This window comes from Oryzias latipes, chromosome 1 (assembly GCF_053564925.1).
Source record: "Oryzias latipes strain Hd-rR chromosome 1, Olatipes_Hd-rR_3.1".
NCBI classification, from domain to species: Eukaryota; Metazoa; Chordata; class Actinopteri; order Beloniformes; family Adrianichthyidae; genus Oryzias; species Oryzias latipes.
The window spans coordinates 13,048,529-13,055,614 of NC_136237.1; positions in this window are offsets into that span (position 1 = coordinate 13,048,529).

Consider the following 7,086-nt stretch of genomic DNA (forward strand, 5'->3'; position numbering starts at 1 on the left):
GACAGGGCAGACAAGACACAGGTGAACACGATTAGGGCAGATGGGGACCAAAGGAAGTAAAACTCAAGAAACATGACAAGACAGGAAACCTTTCAAAATAAAACAGGAAACAGAACCAAACAAGGCAGAACAAGAACTAAAGCGAAAAACAAGACAACAAACTGAAACCATGACAATAGAAAGGAAAAGAAGTTCAAACATTGATTATAAAAAAGGATATAAGAGATAAAAAAAAGAAAAAGGAAAAGAAAAAAGATAAAATATTGATTTAATTGCATTTTGAATGAATAAAAAACAATGATTAATAGAATCAGAAATCAGAAAAAGTTTTATTGCCAGGTTCAGTAGAGCGCACTTTACAAAACGAGGAATTTGACTTGGTGTATAGTGCAATTAAGAATAAGTTAAAAATTAAGTTAACAACAACAACACACTATATACAGTAGAGTAAGGTGAATTAAAGTGGGAGCACAGATGGGCTGGGATGGTGGGGCCTGTAAGTGGCACCGACAGTCCTTTGGTGGGCGGGGGGGGAGGGGGGGTCACCTGGGGGAGTTGGGGTTCTGTTCAGCAGGCTGGCTGCAGTGGGGAAGAAGCTGTTCTTGTGGCGCGAGGTCCCGCCTCCAGGTCCTGGAGATGTGCAGCTCCTGGAGAGACGGGAGGTGGCAGCCGATCACCTTCTCTGCTGAGTGGATGACGCGTTGCAGCTTGGCCTTGTCTCTGGCCGTGGCCGCAGCGAACCAGACTGTGATGGAGGACGTGAGGGTGGATTCGATGATGGCGGTGTAAAAGTCTACCAGCATCTTTTCAGGGAGGTGAAACTTCTTCAGCTGCCTCAGGAAGTACATCCTCTGCTGGACCTTCTTAGTGATGGAGCTGATGTTCTGCTCCCACTTGAGGTCCTGGCTGATGATGGTTCCCAGGAAGCAGAAGGACTCCACAGAGGTCACCGGGGAGTCACAGAGGATGACAGGGGGGAGGGGGGCTGGGGCCTTCCTGAAGTCCACTGTCATCTCCACTGTCTTCAGAGCATTAAGCTCCAGGTTGTTAGCGCTGCACTATGACACCAGCCTGGCTATTTCACTCCTGTAGGCCGACTCATCTCCGTCAGAGATGAGGCCGATGAGTGTGGTGTCGTCAGCAAACTTCAGGAGTTTGACAGACAGGTGACCAGCTGTGCAGCTGTTTGTGTACAGGGAGAGTAACAGGGGTGAAAGGACACAGCCCTGGGGGGATCCGGTGCTTGTGGTCCGAGTATCTGAGACGAGCTTCCCCAGCCTCACATACTGCTGTCTGTCCGTCAGGAAGTCTGTGATCCACCTGCAGGTGGAGTCAGGCACATTCATCTTGGAGAGTTTTTAATACTAAAGATGTATGAAAGACATACCGAAAAAATATGTCTTTCAGTGTTTAACTGGCTGTCTTTGGATTATGCATGCCTGAGTAATGACCATTCTTACTCCTCATCTCTCTGTTCACTGCTTGCTAATTTACATAGCAGGGGTCCCAGCAGGAGGGGGCGGGGTTGTAACACGACTCCTTCAGCAGAGCCAGGCTGAGAGAGGCTTTGACATGTAAGATGTTAGATGTTAGAATGCCAGATGTTAGAATGAGCAGTTCATTTTATATCTATGAAAATATTCAGGGAGCTATGGGACATGTTCAGCTTTAGGTCTGTGAAAATTGGTGTCGATTGTTGAAACATAAGTTACCATAAAAAAATGTTTGTTTGGAGTCTAGACAGATTTAACACGGGTTTTTGGATGAAAAGGATTTTTTATAAATCATCTGTTACACTTTTAAGTCTGAAAAAAATATGGAAGGCAGCAAACACAGATCCCTACCGTTTTTATTTTTTTTGTGCTGATATTTGAAAGATAAGTTATGCAAAAAAATAGGTGTTTGCAGTTTTGCCTAAAAAGACGTTTTCGGACCTTTTTGGATGAAATGTTCTCTAAAAGTTCACCTGTAACTTCAATCATTCTGAATTTTTTTAGGAAGCAGTAGCACATAAATGCCTATGAAAGTTGAATTCTTGGTGCTGATAACCTAAACAGAATTTATGCTAAAAATCTTTGTTCAGTCCAAAATTGTATAGGAAAAAAAGAGGTATGAAGTTTCTCATAGACCCTATTGTGTTACATATCAAAGCTGGAGGTTATTAAAGGCATCTAATTCTGATATCTCAGCTTCCTGAGACAAACGGCTGATTTATAATAAATTTCTATTATTTGGGTGCACATAATCGACCACTTCCTGTTACGCAGGCACCGTCAGGTGTACACCCATGAAACTTCAGATTATGAGAGAGGACCCTTCTGAGTATCTCCAGTTTTAATTTCATGCACATCGGACAAAGCAAAGAGAAAATACAGGGCAGAATGTGCCCCATACAATAACTAGGTGGCGCTATAGAGCTCGTCCAAAGTTGTCATATCCATGGGTTCAGAATGGAAGCTTCATCATATCCATTGAAATTCAGTGAGATTGGACAAGGAATGGGCACATGAGAGCAACATTTGTGTGCATGGCGAGACGCCCAACTTTGCCGCTCTGTCAAGACCACACCCCTGCGTTGAAAGATATGTTTTTTATCAGAGTAAACTTCAATGGTTTTTCAACAGGTGGACGTCATTTTGAGGTGTGTCGGCCCATCCTACTTGGAGCAGTGATGCTCCAAGTAAAACATGTCATTTCCTGTTGTCAGCAGGTGGCGCTACACCTTTTCCGTATTCTTCCACTCCAGATGTGTTCAGAGTCAGACTACAATCATGCATACCAATTTGGGATCAAATTGGATTATGCATGGCTGAGTAATGGCCATTTTTCTTTTCATGGCGTGATTTCGAAACGCCTTCGAATTTTGACGTGCCGCCACGGTCACAAACAACCATAAAAACTTAAAAGCTTCGCAATTTAACATCAAACATGTGTTTAGTTTACAAAACCAAAGTTTGGAGTCATTGTTCACAAATCTCTAGGAGGAGTTCGTTCTAGAACGAGGCCTGCAAATGACCAAAACACAGCAAAAATGACATATTGACATCAATATAGCAGACTTCCTGTGCAACTGACAGCTTGGTCCCAAGAGACTTTTTTGTAGGTTTCCATCTGATGAACATGTCCTGTAAATATCAAGCTTGTATGTTAAAGAACATGGCGGGGCTCGCGAAAACAAACATTGTAGGTGGCGCTATTGAGTCATTTTTGTGCACCCATGCGAGAGCTGTATATCTAAGGTGGAGATATGTAAGAGACATCTCATTCTGAAATCTCAGCCTCGTGATACAAACGGTTGATTTTTTATGAATTTTTAATTATCTGACTGCAACGCAATCAACCACTTCCTGTTTGGCGGTGGCTTGCGCAAGCACCGTCAGGTGTACGCCCATGAAACTTTAAACAATGAGAGAAGACCCTTGTGAGTATCTGCTGTTGTAATTTTATGAACGTCTGACAAAGCACAGAGAAAAGATAGGTCAAAATGTGACAAAAAATGTATTTGTTTATATCTAGGTGGCGCTATGGAGCTCGTCCAAGATTGTCATATCCATGGTTTCAGAATGGAAGCATCATCATCTCCATCGAATTTAAGTGAGATCGTACAAGGAATGTGCACGTGAGAGCAACTTTTGTGTGCATGGCGAGACGCCCAACTTCGCCGCTCTGTCACGACCACACCCCCGCATTGAAAGTTATGGCTTTTTGTCAGAGTAAACTTCAATGGCTTTTTAACAGGTGGATATCATTTTGAGGTGTGTCGGCTCATCCTACTTGGAGCAGTGATGCTCCAAGTCAAACATGTCATTTCCTCTTGCCAGCAGGTGGCGCTACACCTGTTCCGGATTCTTCCACTGCAGATGTGTTCAGAGTCAGACTGCAATCATGCACATAAATTTTGGATCAAATTGGATTATGCATGGCTGAATAATGGCCATTTTTCTTTTCATGGCGTGTTTTCAAAATGACCTCGAATTTTGACGGGCCGCCACGGTCACAAACAACCGTAAAAACTTAAAAGCTTCGCAATTTAACATCGGACATGGGTGTAGTTTACAAAACCAAAGTTTGAAGTCATTATTCATAAATCTCTAGGAGGAGTTCGTTCTAGAACGAGACCTGCAAATGTCCAAAATGCAGCAAAAATGACATATTGACATCAATATAGCAGACTTCCTGTGCAACTGACAGCTTGGTCCCAAGAGACTTTTTTGTAGGTTTCCATCTGATGGACATTCCTTGAAAAAATCAAGCTTGTATGTCAAAGCATGTGGCGGGGCTCGCCAAAACAAATTTTGTAGGTGGCGCTATCGAGCCATTTTTGTGCACCCATGTCAGTCTCCCATAAAATATAAAATTTTTCGCGACTCCTGATGTGTGTGCGAAATTTGGTGAGTTTTGGGGTATGTTAAAGGCCTCAAAAAGGCGACTGTTCCGTCGGAAGAAAAATAATAATAATAATAATCCGAGTAAATACAATAGGGTCCTTGCACTACGTGCTCGGGCCCTAATAATTAAAGCTACAAGTAGCATTTAGCGGGCCCGAGCACGTGCGACCGCATGGCACGAGCGACCGCCCCGTGAGCAACGCCCTGCTCGAGCCATTCTCGTCGTTTTTTCTTGTCCATTCTGGAGCTCCAAGCTATTGTTAATACGACAGCAGCCTGGGGGGGGGGGGGGGGGGCTGTAATCTGTTGCCTTAAGGGACAAAGACTTTTGCATATAGCATGAAAAAAATTCAAGCAATGATGATAATTGCTATCACTGTCCCTAAGGATGAGAACAATAGAACTCATTCAATTTCCACTACAATGTCTAGATGAGTGTCAGCTATGTCTGATAACTTGGCCAATTAGCTGGACCGGGATCTTGCAAAGTGCAGGTGGTTAACGTCCAGTGTAATGAGTCTGTGGACGGCAACAGTACAGCATAGCTTTTGGTTTCCACAAGAGAAGAACTCCTGACACATCTGCCCTAACAGACAACTACAAGAGGAGTTGAAATGTATAACACGGTGAAGGAGTTTTTGTGCAGAAAAAGGTACAATTAGAAAAGCTGGTAGCAGTGACTGCAGATGGGACTCCTGCTATGATCAATAGACAAACAGGTTTCATCACTCACTGTAAAGCTGACCCAGACTTTCCAAAATGTCTGCATTACTGCTGCGTCATTCACCAGCAGGCCTTATGTGCAGAAGTGATTGGCTCTGGACATATAATGACTCTTATTCTGAAAATCGTAAACAACCTCAGCTGCAAAGCAAAACAGCACAGGATTTTTAAGGTGCTATTGGAGGAGATGTCTGTTGAATATGGTGAATATGAACATTGTGAATCTGAACTTGCATTCTTGACTGACATTACTGGAAAACTAAACCACTTGATCTGCGAGCTGCAAGACAATGGCAAAACTATTTTTTTTTGACCAGCCTGCCTGAGCCAGTGTTTTTCTTGTGGGGATCTTTTCTGCCAGGGCTTGTCAGCTTGGTCAGTGGATGTTGCTGCAGTTGTCTCCCTTGCTGGGACAGCTGGAGTTAAACACAGCAGCTCACGGCTCTGAAGTGGACCCCGTTGCTGTCCCAGTCTGGATGGGCACTGTGGCGATGTTCCAATGGCCAGGCTGGCTCCTGGTATAAAGAGATTCCCAAATACCATTTCCTAACCGCAGAGCCAAGGATGTGTTTACATGTTTAGGTCAAAAATGTGATGGACAGCTTCATTTTGTCTAAACATGCCACCCTGTTATTAATCCAGTTGATATGGTTCTCCATCTGTGTCTAGGTGATAGAAAAGCATTTTTTTTTATATTTACAGCTCTAAGCAAACAAACAGTTGTCTATATAAAAGAGCTTTTACAATTGTGCACTTTTAGCAGGTCTCTGAGTTCATGTGACCAATGTATGGTGGATTTTCACAGACCTTGTTTAAAACTGAAGGTGAGAGAGACTTAGAGAAATGGCTTCATTGTTCTGGAGTTCTTTGTTTCATCCACAGAAGAGTAGAATTGGTGATTGATTTTGAAAAGCTGATGAAAAAAGTATCTTTTCAAATTGCAATTTCTAACTTGGGTTTTACATTTTGTGTTCCATTTTTGTGCTTTATTTGGGAAGCATTTGTTATTTGTTTGGTGTTTTTAAGGTTCTGCAAATATACACATCATTTTTTTAGAGACATTTGTTATCAGTTGTGTTTGTTGATTTGTAGTTTAATTTCATTGGATGTATAGATGTCGTGTGGGGGGGGGGCTCGACAGCAGGTAGGACCCAGGCGCAGAGACGGGAGGCAAACGGGTTCAGGGCAAGTGGGTTTATTTAACTAACAAAAAGCGCTGCAGAGCAGGATGACAAAACTAAAAACAAAAACTTACTGTGGCATGGCAAGGGACATGGACGCCAGACAAGAAGACGTGATCAACATGAGCAGAAGTTAATGGACCAGCACAGGAGGAAGGCAGAGACAAGACTTATATACAGACAGGGCAGACAAGACACAGGTGAACACGATTAGGGCAGATGGGGACCAAAGGAAGTAAAACTCAAGAAACATGACAAGACAGGAAACCTTTCAAAATAAAACAGGAAACAGAACCAAACAAGACAGAACAAGAACTAAAGCGAAAAAAAAGACAACAAACTGAAACCATGACAATAGAAAGGAAAAGAAGTTCAAACATTGATTATAAAAAAGGATATAAGAGATAAAAAAAAAAAGAAAAAGGAAAAGAAAAAAGATAAAATATTGATTTAATTGCATTTTGAATGAATAAAAAACAATGATTAATAGAATCAGAAATCAGAAAAAGTTTTATTGCCAGGTTCAGTAGAGCGCACTTTACAAAACGAGGAATTTGACTTGGTGTATAGTGCAATTAAGAATAAGTTAAAAATTAAGTTAACAACAACAACACACTATATACAGTAGAGTAAGGTGAATTAAAGTGGGAGCACAGATGGGCTGGGATGGTGGGGCCTGTAAGTGGCACCGACAGTCCTTTGGTGGGCGGGAGGGGGGGTCACCTGGGGGAGTTGGGGTACTGTTCAGCAGGCTGACTGCAGTGGGGAAGAAGCTGTTCTTGTGGCGCGAGGTC